Here is an 18,834-nt window from a genome sequence, read left to right on the forward strand (position 1 = left end):
AACAGTAAGGCTGTCAATCGGCTTCGTTCGACATAAACGTTTCATAAACTAAAACAGATGACACAGAAGAATGAGAATGATGTCATCAATGAAAATTCTTTCGTCTACGTAAAATTTGCATGCAATCATGGCTCATAGTTTCATGAATTGTAGCGATTTTGACATTTCTTTTTTGTTAGTTTAATTTTTACTTAACATAACTATTCACAGAATGATTAAAATGATTGATGGTGAACAATCTCAAAAGACCATTTGTATTGATTTGAAATCTCAGGAACCATTTTGGCTAAAAAACCTTATGAAAATGACCACTCAATCATGCAATGGTATGGTGATTTTTTTTCCATAAACGTTAGCATTAGTAGGTTAGATTGTTAAATGTTAGGGAAAAAAGGAGATCAGTGTGGATCGAACCTGCACCAAAGTACATAGGCATTATTACTTTCTGTGCAATCGCATGGTGATGACTGATTAGTTATTTGTTATTTGTAAAGAACTTTTAAAGAATAAATAATGTTGTAAACTCCAACTAATTTTGGTTGATTGTTGTTAAGAACCATGACACTTATCTTTGCTTGGCACCAATGAAGGAGAAGTTAATATAATAGGATTTTTTTTTTTTTACCTATAAAAAGTAGGGATAAAAACACTTAAAAATATTTGCAAGAGAATAAGATTATTATTGTAGAAACGGTTCAAGCAATATCAATTTTTACAAGGATTGATATGAACAAAATGTTTTTAGAACCAATTATTAGTTAATTATTTAAAACACATTCTTAAGAAAAGAATTGAGATTGTGAAATTAAAAGATAAAACAAGAAGCAAAATAATTAAAAGTGAAAAGGAATTAGACTTGGCAAAAACACAAAAGAATGAAATTGTTTTTGGAAAATTCAAACTATAAATAGGACTAGGGTTTAGCTGTCGTCATTAACAATATTATGCAATTCTATTAATTACTTATGAGTTGCCACACGCATGCATTGAAAGTTAGGTTTTTCTAATGCCTATTCTCTTCTTAATATTCAAACAAGAATGTATATCTAACATGCAATCCGTCGATGTTCAAATTAAATATAGACATGTAAGACTCATTAAGTTTTGTGAAAGCCTTTTGAAAAACCATGCAACCCTAAGAGCATGATGCTCACCTTAAGTGAAATTACAATTATCAATCACAAGAAGCCCTCCTCAGTTTCAAAGTGATGTTCGAAAATAAATTGCATCAAATTACTTGTCTAAACATCTTAATGGTGATCAAGCATTAAGACATATAGATAGTTTAAAACCGATGATTAATAATTCAAAGCAAGCGTGCATAATTTCACAAGTGAATTGAAAGAACTACATATTCATGGTAAGGTTTATAGCCTTGTCCTAGCAAAAGGAAATTAGTTATGCATAACCATAATTAAAAAGCAAGGTAAATACTTTTGAGAAGAAAAGGATGGAAACACATAGTAATTGAAATATGCAAACCACAAGCCTATGTTGAGTTCTCTCTCAGCATCTAGAGAAACCTACCTTGATAAGGTCTTTTTAAAATCTAGAAAAAAAACAAAAAAACAAAAAAAAAAAAACCAAAAAGGATAACTTAAAATCACAATCCTAAACTAACTTGGCAATCTGCCTAATCAGAAATCCTTCATGTTTCTGGACCAAACCAGCTCTAAAACTGGAACAAGATGTCTTGTTTTAAAGCAGGTCGTCCTTTACAACTTTGTAGAAGGGCCCAACTTCATAAAACATCATCTTCATGCCCAAAAGTCATAATTAATCCTAATAGGCCAATCTGCCAGAACTGTGTGCTGGTCCTTAAATAATTCGCCACGTTCAAACGCCTTGGAATAAAATGTTGAAATTTTGGTACAACCTTCTTGACAGACTCATGAACGCACTCCAAATGGAATTACTCAAAAATTTCATTAATAGAGAACAAAAGAAGTTACATTTATTCTGGGGATATAAAACTTTACCTCTCATAAATTCATAATGCAAGAGAAAAGAAGAACATAATAAAAAAGAGGAAAAACATAAACCTGACCCTTATTAAGCAAAAGAAAATACAAGAAGAAAATGGAGGCAAATGACCGAACCCCTATACAACAAAACTTAAAAGGTAAGAACCTGCAAAATAAGTTGCAAAACAAACAAACAAATAAACTATGGAAAAAAAAAATCACACATCAATAAGGGGAGACAAACTCGTAAGTTGAGGAGAATTTTTTCAATGTGATCGGTATACGAGGTGGTACACCATGTGTTAATATACAAATTGTGGGATATATGTGTTAAAAAGTTAATAACTTAAAAAACAAAATTTCCTACCACTTATATAAAAACACGTGGTGTACCCTCCGTGTTCCGGTCACAATAAAAAACTTCTCTAAGTTGAGATGCCTAATATTTGAATGTAGAAAAGGAAGAGTCTCTAAGAGTGGAGTTGCATGCTAAAGAAGTGAAGACAAGGACAACATTAAACAGGCTAATTTTCGACAATCCTTCTCGAATATGTATGAGTGCAACGGAAAATCATGTATTGCAACTGTGAAAAATAATTGGGTAAAGTACAAAAAATTACCTCAACTATTGGTGTCACGACACTTTCATACTTCATCTTTTAAAATTAACAATGTTATACCTTATCTTACGAATTTGCACCAATGTCAGACCTCCGTCAGTTTTTCTGTTACTTTTGCTGTTAAATGTTGACGTGGCCAGAAAAGGGATCCATTAAAAAATTAATTAAATATTAAAAAAAAGTAATTAAATATTAAAAATAAAAAAGGAATACATGATCACACGTACCCACACGTACTGACTCCCTCAATCCAACTTCCCACGTGTCAAAGTCGAAGTTGCCCTTCACGACACGTACGTACAGCATGGGATGAAAACCAACTTAATTCAAACATTCAAATCTTATCAAAAGAAAAACCCTTATCTACTTTAAATCCAAATTCCAATCCCTCCACCGCTCCACCACTCTCTCTCTCTCTCTCTCTCTCTCTATAAAGATGTCTTCTTCTTTTGGATCTCTGATCTGATAGAGACTGAGAGACCAATAGTAGGGTCGTTATAAACTCACAATATATACATATATGGGTTTGAGAGTCGTTTACGGGCTGCTGTTCCTGTCCTTCTCGTGTGCCTGCATCAATCTCATTCACCTCATGCTTCACCCACTATTCTACTACACCACCTGAGATACTCTCAGAAGTGACAAGTTGGAGCTGCAGGTGAAACATGGGTTAACCCACCAGATTCATACTTTCGGATTTGTTTTGTAGTAGTTATACTTCAAAATTCCATTTGGTTTTATATTTGTTTATTGATTCATGTGTGTTATAATGGTATTGTTATAGATTTTATATTTATGAAGAGTAGTGATTGGTAGGCATATGTGTTGTAAGTGAGAATGAACAAGAGAATTTCTCTCTTCCAGTCAAAAGATATAATCTCTGTAGCGTAACTCGGCAAATGCAAGTTTGACACGGGTCAAAAGTACTAACACCCTGTTTAATAGAGTATCTCTCGATGAATTGTGTTTTGTGTGTTTGTTGAATTGGCGTGAATTGTGTGATGTAATGTCGCAGGCAATTGTTCTAAGCTAATGGCTTGATTATTATAATTTATCTACTTTTATATTCATGTAGATTGTTTTTTTAGCGATCCATTTCGTCTGAGTTTGATTTTCTCCAATGTAATAGAAAACATGTAGATCATTTAGTTGTATGTTTTCAATTTTATAATGATGTGGTAGCTGTTTTTCATACTACGTATTTATATATATATATATATATATATATATATATATATATATCGGTTCTACTTGGCGTGAAACCTGCCGTACTAAGGCAGTCTCACCCACATACTGTAGATCCAACGGTTCATTGGAAACTTTGGAATATTTTTAGGGGAATTGTGAAGTTATTGGATCTCTCTTGCCAAATAAAAGACTGATGGTACCCAAGCTAATATATGCAGAATTACATGTTCCCCTTTTCAAGTTGCTTCATTATATTATTAGAAAAGTTGATTTTAATAGCGGCTACGACAACATCTCCAATTCATCATATATGCAGGAACGCGTGGAAAGAATGATTTGCCAAGGAGAAGAGAAATGAGAAATGTGCCAGAATTATGTGATCGAAAAGCACCAATCATAAAAGCGGCAACATCATCATGTGTCTTCTAAAAAGTTATGTACTGCTTACCATGTTAAGACGGCTATAGTATATGTATTATAAAATTTCAAAATGTATGTACGTCCATGTATAAATGTATATACTGTATAGTAAGTTGGTGTTTTAAGAGAATGTATAATTTAATGTAGTATTAAGACGTATACAAAAATAAGAGTATTTTTAACAAAATATGTGTGCGTAAGTGTATAATACACATATAAATAACTCTGTAAATTTGCCAACTAGGCTTGTTTACACGAGAATTCAATTAATAAGTTGGTAAGCAGTGGTAAAGCCATGATTTTTACGATAATGAGGTCATGATTTCAACAAAAAAAATTCACTGCACCATTCCGTCGAGCTTCTAGTGGGCACTTCAAAATCACTTACATTTGTCAAAAACTTGTGATGACATTTATCGTTCGTTGTTGTTTTTTTTCTAGCATCTACATCTGTCAATGTGCGCTTAGGTTAGCAGATTGTCAAGACCTGTCTGCCAAGACTTTTTGAGTGAAATATTACGTCAAACATGTGGTGCCCACCAAAAAGGAGAAGAAAGACACGAGAATTAAAGAAGAAAATTGGAGAAGAAGAAGCAATAATAGGTTGTAATTCAATGTTGTTCACTCTCTCCTTAGTTGGGGAAGATACATTTATCAACAAATATACGTGGGTTTAGGAAGCTGTTGAGATCATGAACAGCCATTGACTCCAAGATGCCTGTGCTACTGCTGGTAAGTGATGTATATGTTGGAGAATAATTCAGAAATAAATAAAAATAACAGAAATAAACAGAACTTGAAATTATAATATTTTATTTACCAAATATACTTGATGTGCAGAATCAAATTATACAATAAATACATAAACTAATATAAAATATCAATGATACTAACTTGATCACAGAAAATAGAGGCTAGCGTAAAAGCTATGTCCTTCGAACAGTATTTTCGTCCCACTCTTGTGCTTGTGGTTCTACAACGTCTGCTCGATCAGGATACAACTACCTAATTCTACAACCCGCACTGGATTATAGAACTCTAGCGAATTGCTTTGTGTGTTTACTCTCTGGAAATTTTGTACGAAAGATAAGGAGGAAGAAAAGATGATTCTCTCTTGGATAATGTGATTGCAAATATATAGGCTGTATCTTTTAATAGCTGTGTCTTTGAAAGCACACAACTCTTTCTAATAGCTGTGTCTTTTAATCAAAATGTTTTTTAATTAATAAATTAATTAAAAAAAACTTAATCCGAAAATTAAAATTAATGAATCTGATTAATTTTAAATTCCAAGGCCCAAGGCCCTTGTCTTGATTAATTAACATTAATTGTATTTAGGCTATATTATATTCAAGCCTAATCCACACAACCATAATGCCCAAGCCTTCAATCCATTTCCAAATGGTCCAAGTTCTAATTACTAAGAAAAGGGAATAAGTCTATATAAAGGCTTATGAAAAAATACTATTGACCAATGTGGGACAAGAGGATCTCAAACTCCAACAGTATATGGATTGATAATTTCACATTTGTTTGGATGTTGGTTGTAGACCTTATTTTTCACATTATAAGTGATGTTTTAACAACATTTTACACCATAAGGTCGGGATTTGGGTTAAGCCACATAACGGGTCTGTCATAATATTCTGGTATCAAACTCCATATGAAGAACTCAAACTTAAAATCTCTTACTTACAAGTAAAGAGAAATACAATTGCATCATATCAATAGTGGCTGGTATATTAAAAGTACGCTCTCCTTTAGCAATATTATAAAATTGCTACATTTTGCATGAAGGTGCTCTTTGTTCTTTACGGTTTTTGTTTCCACGTGGTTTACTAAGTCATTATTTTTTTAATTCTATGGGCATGCCCCTGTTATGTGGGTAGGTCCCATCCATAGATTAATTAAGTTCCACTTGACCTAAAACAAAAACAAACAAAAGATGGCATATTATTCTAACTCGATTTTTTCTTCTGCAAACCACATAATACAGAAGAATTGGGCACGTTGTCTGTCCAAATTTAATAAATTTGTTTGTGGGAAAACATGTTACAAGGATGTGGATTTTCTAGTCTATACACACTGTGCCATGAAAAGGTCACAATACAACTAAATTACTTAATAATTATTGTTTCGAAAAAAGAAAAAATTGAATTTAAGAATAATAAATACCATACATGACCTAAAAATGTCTTTTAAAAAAGGCTCTGTCCTCCTGATAAAACCCACCTCAGATATCCCGTATTGTTCAATGCAAAACCATGTCATAACCTTTCTTTTTGATATAGCTAGTCTCACTCATGCTTAAAAATCCCTTTGTAAAGAAAGTTATGGAATGAAGTATCGTTGGCAATGACCCTTGAGATTTTTAGTGCACTAGTGTTTGGAAAACTTTTGGCTTCTTGTGGATTATGGTAATGAGCAGTAGAAGAAAAAAATTTATCTGTCATGATGGATGTCCGTGATAGATTGCAATTCACTATGGGCATTGTGCCCGTTAGTAATATGACGTTATAAAAGGTCTTAGTTTTTACTACGGGCTATACCCGTTGTCAAATATAATTTAATGAAACACCATGTGCACTTGACCGTTGTGGATTACAAATTACCACGGCCAATGCCAGGTATAAAAAAAAATTCGAAAAAATAAATAATAAAAAATAAATCATTTAAGAAATATGTACAGGCCATTTATTTAAAGGAATCCCCATTTTGTGTTAAAAATGGGGACTAGTTGTGAGACCTACTCCATATTGAACTTCATCGATCCGAACAGTTTATGTTTCAAGTTGCACTTTTAAATCATCCTTGCAAAATATTAGCCTAATCGGAAATTTTGGAGGCTTTTAATTGAGTTCAAAGAAACTGATGAACACTATATTCTAAGAAACATTGAAATTTCATCATGACAATCAAACAAGTAAATGAGTTCAGATTGATCTATGAATGAATACTTGAAAAATAGACAGTTTGGATTGTTGAAGTTCGATGTATAATGGACGTCACAATTAATTCTCATATGTATAAATATTTGTATAAAAATTTGCACATAAGGTACTTTTTAAATTGGTTAACAACCAAGTAATGATGTAAGTGAATACGCATCTCTTAGTTCAAACCCATGTTATTTCAATGAACCAAGTCTGTCTCTGAACCTTATGTAAGTACACGCAAATTAAAAGACCATTGGTCGTCGTATGGTAGAAAGCCGGTCGTTCTTGTATTTAGAAGCAAATATTTCATGATAGTGACGGGCTCGTCGTCCTTGTTGGTACCAAAAAAAAATGTTGATGATAGTGTTTGATCCAAATTAAACCTTTTGATTCTTCAGAAAAAGAAGCATGAAACTATGAAATTTATCAAACCCATTAGCCATACAGTGGTCGGGCGGTCTTCCTTCTATTATATAAGAAGTTACGACTTTATTGGTTAGCCCTAATGGCGAGTGTGGCTGGGAACGTCAAGAGTTTGTTTCCCTTCTATTATAACAAATTGGGTTTTTATCACAAATAATTTTTAAAATTAACCCACGCTATCAAAATGATCCATAAAAATAGGTGTCGCATATCAATGCCCAGCAATGAAGACGGCTTGCAGGCCGTTGTGAGTCTATAAATTGCAGATTGCCAACCACGACGTACTGTCTTAGCGCGACTTCAGGTCAGCATGGCTTCAGTACAGGGAGTTTGGTGACGAGGTCTACAAGGGGGAAGACAACTAAAAGTCTTCGTTTCTTTGTGCTAGGGCGGGAGCTGCTGACTAAACTAGCTAGCGGCTTGGCTCAGCTTAAGCATGGTTTCAAGTCGTCGTTTCAGCGTGATATAGGGTTTGAAATCTCTTTTTTCCCTTCTTTTTCTTTGTTTATTCACATATATTCAATTTACATAATATATAATGGTATATTATGAATATAATACAAACACAATTTTAGCAGAATCTATAATTCGTTCGCAAAAAGTTGTGTTCATGCATTACAGTGAAGGTTCATGCGATCAGGTTGAAAGAAATATCGACAATTAAGACTGTGTTTTAGTAGAACCTGGATTGCAATGATGAATATTGCGAACGAGTTTGTAGGAGTTCTTCCTTCCGATTTCAAATGCCCATCTTCAAAGCATTGTATCTCCTTCAACACAAAAAACAAATTGAATCAATAGCATGTATATTAATTCAATAAAGTCAGAAGTTATTCAAATAAGAGTAATTAAAACGTAATACTCCCGTGATTAAAGATAGCCAATTCTCTTCAGCACAACGTTAAGAGCATGTTGATAACTTGTTATGAACTATTTTAGAGAAGGAGAGGGACGACAGAAGGGAAGAAAGAAGGAGAATAAGTTTGAGAAATTTTGTATGTTATTCCCAGACCTTGTGCCTTTATTTATAGCAAGCTGAGGAGGATTCCTTGCCTTGTAAGTAATACAATCCTAAAGTAGAAAGATCTTCTGGTATTCTAAATACAATCTACTGATAATTTACTCAATCATGCACATGATAAAAGTATATTCACAACAAATAGTTATGGTGAGTTTGCTTCACTGTAGCCACGGAGAGGGTGAAATTCCCCATAACCTCTCCAGACCCATAATCGATGGATAACCGTGGCTTGGCACCAATTATCCCCTTTTTTCTGAAAAGGAGAAAATAGTTATTTTTTCTGTTCAATTCTTAAAAAAACAAAACAACAAGATATCTCTATATATATAAGAGGCATTTAGATCCGTGTCCAAAAAATTAGCATGCTATTAGGTTAAGACCAATGTTACCTTTTCTTCACTTTATTTATTTTGTATACTCATTTTTTTTTGTAATATTAGAGATAATTAAAATCTTTTAATTTCATGCATTTTTTGTATCTTTGAATTTTGAATGTGGGACCATAATTTTTTGTGCCCATGACATGTGACACTCAGGGTGATTAGCCGAAAGCCCTCGAAGTGAGATCAGAGCTATATAGGTATTTCAGATCGGGCTACCATAGACGAAGGTAGTTCGGCACAGTTTCATTAGCTCTAAGCACATTAAAAATATTATTTGTCTCCAAAGTAAGGTTACTCCAATTTAAGTCAAATTAGGGTATCTTGGGATTACGCAACGTAATCATAATCATAGGATGAATGGATGATTGGATATCTTATCCTATATTCTCTCCTACAAAATCTCCCAGTTTAATTGAGATTGCTCTCTCAAGATCTCTATAAATAAAATAGCTTGGGTATTTGTCTCTCTAATTAATAAGTCTTTTATGGTGGACATTCCATTGATATTCTCTACGTTAACATAGGATCACATATTCTCTACACACTATTCATCTACATGTAGACATGGAGAAGCGCTCCTACATGCCCACCATAAGATATTCGTCAATGATGGTTCACAATGTTGTACACATCACACCATTCCTTTTCTAGAACTACACCAGTGATTTGATTCTGCCATTGTAGAGATATGTAGGCAATCCAATTTGAATAAAATCGCACCCTCAATCAACCCCGTTCTCCTTTCGTTGGAGTTCATGGACAATTCTGATTGAATTACGCCTCCATTCATGGATGTGAGCGATTTTGGCTCCAAAGTTATATTGGAAAATTAATATATTACATAAACCCACTTACAGAACATACGACCTAACTTAGGGAATAAATGATGGAATTTAGCACGATTGTCACATGATCAAACTCTAATGTCATTAGACTATTGATTACTATGTGGTAGTGTCAAGGGAGAAATAGCACACAAAAGGGAAGAAGAGAGTCTGTTTCACATTTGATAATTTGTCTAGAGGAATGAATCATCCCTTTATAGACTTCATCATACCCTTTCCATAGAGTTGAGAGACTTCTTTGAATGGTCTTATCCTTTCATGATAAGACTCATCACTTATAGAAGGGTACAACTCTTATGATAAGTCATACCTCTTATCACACTCTTTGGTTAAGTGTATATCAGTACACCAATCTTATGGTGCACCTCCAAACATCAAATACACACATGATAAAGCCAACATCATCATGATCATATTCCAACAATAAATACATAAATGGATAATATACCTATAAGTGAGATATGAAACCTAACTATAAGGTACAAAAACATAATATACTCATAAACAAGACACATTAATTTGCGATACATGTTGATTATCAAAAAAAAAAAAAAAAATCTATCATATAGGGAGATAAATTAACTTGTGATTTAGGTAGATTATAAAAATTAAAAATAAAATGGCTTATTTTATTAACACCCCACATATTGTTGAATGCACCCCACAAACTTAATACACTCCACATTTACTTGTTTAATTAAAATTTATCGTAATACACCCCATTTACTTTTCCATAATACCCTCACACCCCACACCTCAACATACACCCCACATTTTCTACATATACTCCACACTCTTCATATCTTAAAAAAGAAAAAAAAAATTTAGCCCTCCCCCTTCTCCAGCAAGAACCAGCCACAATTCTTCTTCTTCTTCTTCTTCTTCCACGCCATGCCAGGTATTGATTAAAGAGTAACATTGATTTGATTAAAAACTTGAGGTCACAACATTTAAAGGAAAGGTCAGTGCTTTAGTTCCTCCATTTCTTTTTGTACGGACTTCAACCCAAGATAAGCAGGACAATGTTGTGAAACCAAAAAGATGCGTACGCAAAAGAAAGGGACAACCTTTTCGAGCTCTCCTCGAAAATATGTGGAAACCATATATCCTTAAAACAAGACTTGCAAATGAGGGCCTTTGTATCGCTTCTCTGAGCCGAACAGCTAACTAATAAGACTAATTAAGGGGTTACTTGATTGGTATGGAAGATTGATTTGATTGAAGGAATCAGGATCAGAAAGATGGAAACTGCCCAATTAGGAATATGAAAATGGGGACAAAAGTTGGGATTAATTGATTGAATATCAATTATCAATGTGAAGTGTATTTGGGTTTCGATTAAAATTCTCTTATGAATAATTTCTTCAGTCAACGTCTTTTTAGTTTTATTGATTAGGGTCTTGTTCTACATACAATGGAGAGTGAATGATTTTGAGAGTTGAAGAAGATAAATAATATTGGGATGTGTTATTTGAGGTGTAGTTAGAAGTATTTAATTTTTTTTATAATCTTATGAGGTTGAAATAGTCATTGCATATTAAGGCATACAAGTCATTTAACATTAAATTTTAATGTGAGGTGTATTCAACATTATGTGGGGTGCTAATAAAAAAAGCCAAATAAAATATATGAATGGATTTAGAGGAGGAAGAAGGAGAAAAAATAACATATATGAATGGGGTTTAGAGGAAGAAGAAGAATAAATAACAAAAAGAAAAGAGTAATGCTTCTCGTATCATATTTTATACATTTGTCCCACCTGTGTAATAAAAGTAGAACCCATCAATAAATATGAGTCTCATCTCTATTAGAGACGGGGTACAAATGTAGTATAAAAAATGTGATAAGAGAATCGATTTTAAAATGAAACATTAAAAAAAAAAAAAAGATAATTAAATCAAATTCTATAGTATATTTTATTATTAAAGAGATAATTATCGATAATAAATAATCCTAAACTCAAAGAATGAAATTTATTTTAATAAAATGACAATAGTAAATTGGATGATTATTGTTATCCAAAATTTATTTTAAGACTTTTTTTTCTTATTAACTTCGTTTTATTTTAAGACTCTGTACCCAATAAGGAAATGAATCTATTATTTTCCTGGTCACCAAATTTAAAATTTAAGTAGTAACTGACCCATAAGGCTTTTAATTTGCGGTTAACACCAAGAATCCAGATAAAAACAGCAGGTTTGTTAGTTGTTGCCAATTAAAGTTAGACACTTAAAGGCATTGGATAAATACAGGCAGAAAACTAAAAACAATTAACTATTAACAACGATTAATCAATTCAAGTTTTAACCAATGAAAGCAGTTAAGCCGTCTTTTTATTACTGGGTCTTACAATGGGTCTTACAATTTTAGGCAATCCAAAACCCCTTTTTTTCTCCTTCTCTCACTATATATGCAATCTTCCACCAACTTTCATTCCTCACCAGTTTCTTATTTTTCTCCCTTTTGTAATTGTCCTTGTTGGTGCAAGAAAATGTTCATGATAGTGTTTGATCCGAATTAAACTTTTTGATTTTAGAGAGGGAAAGAGTGAGGAGAGAGAGATGGATAACTCTATTGGTGCAGGGTTCATGGCTGTTTTTGCTGTATCCGGAAGCGTGGTTCTTCTTGCCCACCAAGTCCACAAACGACTTCTCTCTGATTTCATGAAGAATATTGAATCTGAATTAGGTGGTTTCCTCTCTCCCCACAAAAGATCGGCCCCTGGTAAGTCAACTTTCTCTAATTTTCTTGTGCTTAATTGTAGCAATGCGTGCTTAATTGTAGCAATGCGTCCTGAACTTTGTGACCCCTTTTGCACAAAACCGAAAGTCTAAAATTCAATTTTTGTTATTTTTTGATGTACTTAGAAGGATCTGAGAAAGTGCAAACCAAGAAGAGTGTTAGATTTGCAGAGGATGTTGTGGAACCATCATCAAACAACAAAGAGTTCCGCAAGAGGAGATGCAGTAATACTTCAAAGCAGGCCAAAGAGGGTTATGGGAATTATAAAATGGAGGACAACACCATGCCGCTCAACAGGCAAGCTCTTTACAAGGGGATCATTGAATTTAAGGCCTTCAAGGGCACACATGTATATTAAAGAATAACTGTTGTTGGTTTTGAGTCATCCATGTCTTTCAATTTGTAAATATATGATTCATACAACCGATCTCACTTAGTATAATGAAGTTTGGTTGTTGTTGTATTTCCCTCCCTAAAAGAAATAATGAGAGGGTTTGGAAGAAGTTTACGGCGAGGGCATGTGTATATATTTTCCTTCTCAAAATTACTCATCATGTAATCTCTATATGATGAAGAAATTGTGAAACGAAAATATATATGTTCCGCTGTACTAAAGATTTTGTAATCCATAGATTTAGTTCCATGGATGTGAAAAGTCTTTTAGGTGGTGTGGGAGTAGGAAGAAGTAACTCCTTTTGTTTGAATAAAAGGGTAATTTGGCTGTTCATTAGTTGACCAAAACCTAGGAAATATCAAAGATGCTTCCATAGAAAGACTGGCATCTACTGCAGGACTCAGTCTTTGCTTGTCTATTTACGCTGTAATGTTTCTGTATCTTGTACATAAAATGATGGAAATAATACAGTCAGTCTGCAGGTTTTTTATAACTTTAGTGTCCCTGGTGATTTTGTAGTTTAATTTTCTTTTATACGGAGCAATGTTTTCTTGTCAAATTTATATTTTTAGACTAAATTTGGATTGCAAATTAAAATAATTTCACATGTTGACAAATGGTATGGTACGAGAACACTTCCGTCTATATAATAATGTGAATCGAAAGGCTATAAATTCATGAAAACAATTTTTTTTTAAAATAATAAAATGTATGAATTGATCATTCATGATTCTAAAATATGTTGCTTAAGGAAAATAGCTACACATATTTAGGAAAATCAAAAAGTTATTTCACACACTATAATAACAGGAAAATACAACAAAGATTCAAAGGATTATACATGCATTCAGATTACCGAGGGGGATGAATAGGAATCTCTATTTTCTCTCTAAACTTTCTTATTCAGATAGATCATTGCTTTGGACTCTAAGGCTAAGTAAACGAGGATTAGATTGTAATTAACAACTCATTATATTTAAGGTATGTTGAAAGAATACATAAAAAATTGTATCCTATTTGAAAACGAAGGATGAATTACCGAATAAGAAAATTTACTCCTTGAATCTACCGAGAATTTATAAGGTTAAGACTTTGAATGTAACTCGAAACTCAACTTAAGTCGGATGGATCATGCAACTCCTCTTGTTCTTGATTGTGATTAATCCCTAAAATAAAAAGAGTGGGTTTACAATCTTGATCTCGTTGAACTAGTTTTTCCCCAACACAAGATGCACAGGTACAAGTAAAAATTTGAATCAACTATCAAATGAGCAGAGATGAAGATCACAGATCAAAACTATAAAGAATCTAGAGAGAGAAAGAGATATCTTTTTGTGTATTTTTCATTAACCTCCAATGTAACAATACAAGACTATTTATACTATTGACTTTGCTTACAGACTAAGCTAACTGAATTACATAATCTTCTGACAAGTGTCACCATCTGAGACTTGAGCTGAGTTCTTTATATCTTTACATTCCCCCTCAATCTCATGCTTATGGGAACTAAGCGTGAGATTGAAACAATGATGAACAAACAATGAATTAGAAAGACCATTTGTTAGAATATCAGCAAATTGCTCTTTTGATGAGACATGATAGGATTAAAAGCACACCACAAAGTAGCACACAAATGTCCCATTGATTTTCTTTATTAACACTAAGATTTGTCAATTGTAGCATATGAAATAAGGGTATTTCCCGCAGAAGATTGTTTTATCTAACTACCTAAAATGTCACAAAAACTGGGCTACTGTTCCTACTGACCAGCCACGAAAAATTATTATTAGACCGACTTACAGTGATCTAAAGTCTACGAAATTTTATATGTATACACTAGACACACAGAACTACACTCACGCAAATTTTTGGAGTTGATTTGCTATTAAATTAAATCGAACAAAAACAGGACAGAAACATATTTTAAATAATTCACAAATTAAGAAAAACGAGTTAGGGGAATTGCTATCCACCACCAAATAATCATGCAAACATGTTATGTTTCATTCAAATTCCTTCTATTTCTAGATGAAGATGCTCAAGTTGGCTCAATGTTAGAACTCAACTTATTACTCTTTCTTATGTGGTATGTTAAGAGAATGGTGTTTTCAACTTAACTTAATCCCTAACATGCAATCTAGAATGACGTGTTCATAGATATAACAAGTAAAAATCATTAAAAACGAAAAGAGTTTGAGTCATCACAAGGCATCATAAGTACTAATGTTGTCTTACTTATCCTAGAAATTGGTTCACATGTTAATCGCAATTAACAAGTACTACTCTAGAACATATTTAGGTCCTCATTTGACGAGGGCAGGCACACACATATTCATAGCATTAGAATCCTAGATATGCTTACTAAGTATGCATCTATAGAAAACACATAAAGAATTCATCAATGAGACAAGTAGTGAACCAATTTTCATCAATTCATAAAAGTAATTCAAACGAAATGTCATAGCAAACTTGCAATCATAGTAGGGGCTTCAAACAACCCCTAACTACCAAAAATTTAGTTACACAATCCTTAATTTAAAACAAAAGATAGACATGAGTTTGAGAAAATAGAACCGAAAGAAATCGACTGAGGCCTCCTTTTTCCTTCCTTCCCCAACGCTACTTTTAGACCAATTCTTGCTGCATCATTTTCTTCTCCTTGACTCACCCACTAATAGCCATTTAGTGATGACAATAAGTGAGAGGAAATGGTAAAACAATTGTAAATCCTTGGGTAATCTTTATGCCAATTACTCCCTCTTAATCCTCATCTTTAATTCCATTTCCTCTGATATTTGAATAGGTGTCAGCTGGTTTGTTCTTAACTGCATCAATTTTGGCCGCTAGATTTATTGGATTTATTGCCTTCAATGCTTTCTTGTCAGTTACAAACTGCTCAGTCTCTTGATAACCCTTCAGTGTTAAAATAGCCATAACTTCTTCTAGAAAAATGATATGAACAATCCGTGAAATGCTCCAGAAAATAGACATCCGTAGCTTTCCAAGCATATAAGGTTCATTCTCTAATTCATTCTGAGCTATCCGAAACTTGCTTCCAAATTCAGCTGACCTGCAAAGGCAGTTTTGACGAATTTGTTACTTAAAATCCCACTTGTGCTATTTTTCTTTTCTTTGCTTGACAAATCCTACAAAACACAAAAACAAAGTAAATAGCTAAAAAATATAAGGAACTAATTAAGAAAAGACAAGTAAATTTGATGTAAAATATATATAAATATGAGCTTATCAAGACATGTTGCACATTGAGATCCCCTCTGATGACTCTTTCACGAAGAAAAAGGTAGTTGATCTCAATGTTTTTAACTCGAGAGTAGAAAACAAGATTGGAGGATAAAGCAATAGCTGAAATACTGTCATAGTAGATCATTGGTGCTATAAACAAAGGAACTTGAAGATCATAAAGAAGTTGTCGAGTCCAGGACAACTCTGTAGCAGCAATAACTAAAGCCCTATATTCGGCTTCAATAGAAGATCTGGACACTGTGTGTTGCTTCTTCGAAGCCCAGGAGATAGGACTTGAACCAAGATAGACTACATAACCAGAAGTGGACCTACGATCATTATAATCTCCTGCCCAATCAGCGTCACTATAGGCTTAAAGATGTAATTTTCCAGGCTGAAAATGAATACCATAGTTGATTGTCTCATTAAGATATCGCAAAATCCACTTAACTACAACAATATGACATTTCATAAGTTGCTGCATAAACTGACAACACTGATTGATAGCAAATTCAGTATCTGGTCTGGTGAATGTCAGATATTGCAAAGCACCAACAATGATTCTGTATTGTTCTGGATATTTGTATGGCTTACCATCATCCTTGATCAACCTATGAGAGGGAAGCCATAGAGTGACACAGGATTTGGAGTCATGCATATCCATTTTGTGCAACAAATCTTGAGTATACTTGGTCTGGGAAACAAACAGTCTAGAAGAGTGGTATGAAATTTGCAAACCCAGAAAATAATGCAACTGACCCAAGTCCTTCATGTCAAATTCCTTAGTGAGAGCCAATATAACATCAGAAATAGAGATGAATCACTATTAGTAATGATGATATCATCAACATAAAGCAACAGTACTACTATACCAACTGAAGAAGTCTGAATAAACAAAGATGGGTCTGCAAAAGAAGCTGTGAACCCCAAGCCAGGTAGAAAACTAGTAAACTTTTTATTCCAGGCTCTAGGAGACTGTTTTAACCCATATAATGATTTGTGCAACTTGCAGACATAATTTAAAGGATATGTAGTACTAACAAAGCCAGGAGGTTGAGCCATGTACACTTTTTCATTAAGAACACCATGGAGAAAGGCATTCTTGACATCTAATTGTCTCGAAGGCCACTGAAATTGTGCAGCAAGTGCTAAGATCAACCTGACAGTAGTGGGTTTTACCACTGGACTGAATGTCTCATTATAATCAATGCCCTACTCTTGGCTATACCCTTTTGCAACTAACCTAGCCTTATGTTGAGCTATGGAACCATCAGGATTCTTTTTAAGTCTGTAAACCCACTTGCAGCCAACCAAATTTTTCTCTGGAGGAAGGGGAACTAGAGTCTAGATTTGTTGAGCATGAAAAAAATTGATCTCTTCTTGCATAACAGCCTGCTACTCTACTACTTTACAGGCAGATTTGAACGAACTTGGTTCAATAAGAGAATGATCCCCAGAAGTAACAAACTGAAAAAGCTTTTCTCTTGGATACCCCACTTTTAGAGCGAGTTTGCATAGAGTGTAAGTTAACTGAAGGAACTTGATGAACAATATGTAGACTTTCAGGTAGGAAGTCAGGATCCATAGGGATAGGTGACTGTGCAGTAGCAGGTGACATTGGTATGGGATTAGAGGTTCTCAAGGACTTTGAGGCACTAGGAAGTGTTTGCAAAGAATCTGAGGCACTAGGGGTTGAGGACAAAGAGTATGAGGCACTAGGGGTTGAGGATAGAGGTGATGTTGATGATGATGAATAAGGAATAATGGTGTTGTGTATGGTAACCTGTGCAGGTGTAATAGATGGTAAAAGAGGTGTAAGACTCTGTGAAATAGGTTTAACTAATGTCAAGGTAGGATATGGAAAACTAGACTCATTAAATAAGACGTGTCTAGACACATAAAGTCTTCCCAAAAGAGGATTATAACATATATAACCCTTGTATTGACCAGCATAGCCTAGGAAAATACACTAAGCAGTTTTAGACTGTAATTTGTGAAAATTATATTGCTTAAGAAGAGAAAACAAGAACACCCAAAAACCTTTAAATGTGTTAAAACTGGTGGTTTACCAAACAAACAGGTATAAGGAGACTGCATAAACAGGTTTTGGCATGGTATTTTGTTAATTAAATAAATAGAAGTAGCACAAGCATGAAACCAAAATTGAGAAGATAGTTTGGCAGTTTGAAGTAGGGTAATGATAATCTCAACAATGTGCCTATGCTTTCTCTCAGCAAGGCCATTCTGCTCAGGTGTATAAGGACATGATTTTTGGTGAGAAATTCCTTTGGCAAGCAAAAATTGTTTAAATTGGCTGCTAGAATATTCACCTCCACCATCGCTTTGAAAAGTTTTAATAGAGATAGAAAACCGAGTAAGTATATAGGCATGAAATTGTACAAACACTTTGAACACCTCACTTTTATTCATTAAAGGAAATATCCAGGTGAACCTGGTACATTCATCTACAAAGCTGACATAGAACCTAAACCTTTCAATAGACATGACAAGTGACGGTCCCCATACATTACTATGTATGATTTCTAAGGGTTGAATAGTTTTATTAGCTAGATATGGAAATGGAAGTTTAGTAAACTTGCCTTCTAAACAAGATATACAGACACGTTTTGAGTGGTCCAAAGAAAAATGAACCTG

Source organism: Pyrus communis, chromosome 9 (genome assembly GCF_963583255.1).
Source record: "Pyrus communis chromosome 9, drPyrComm1.1, whole genome shotgun sequence".
Taxonomy (NCBI): Eukaryota; Viridiplantae; Streptophyta; class Magnoliopsida; order Rosales; family Rosaceae; genus Pyrus; species Pyrus communis.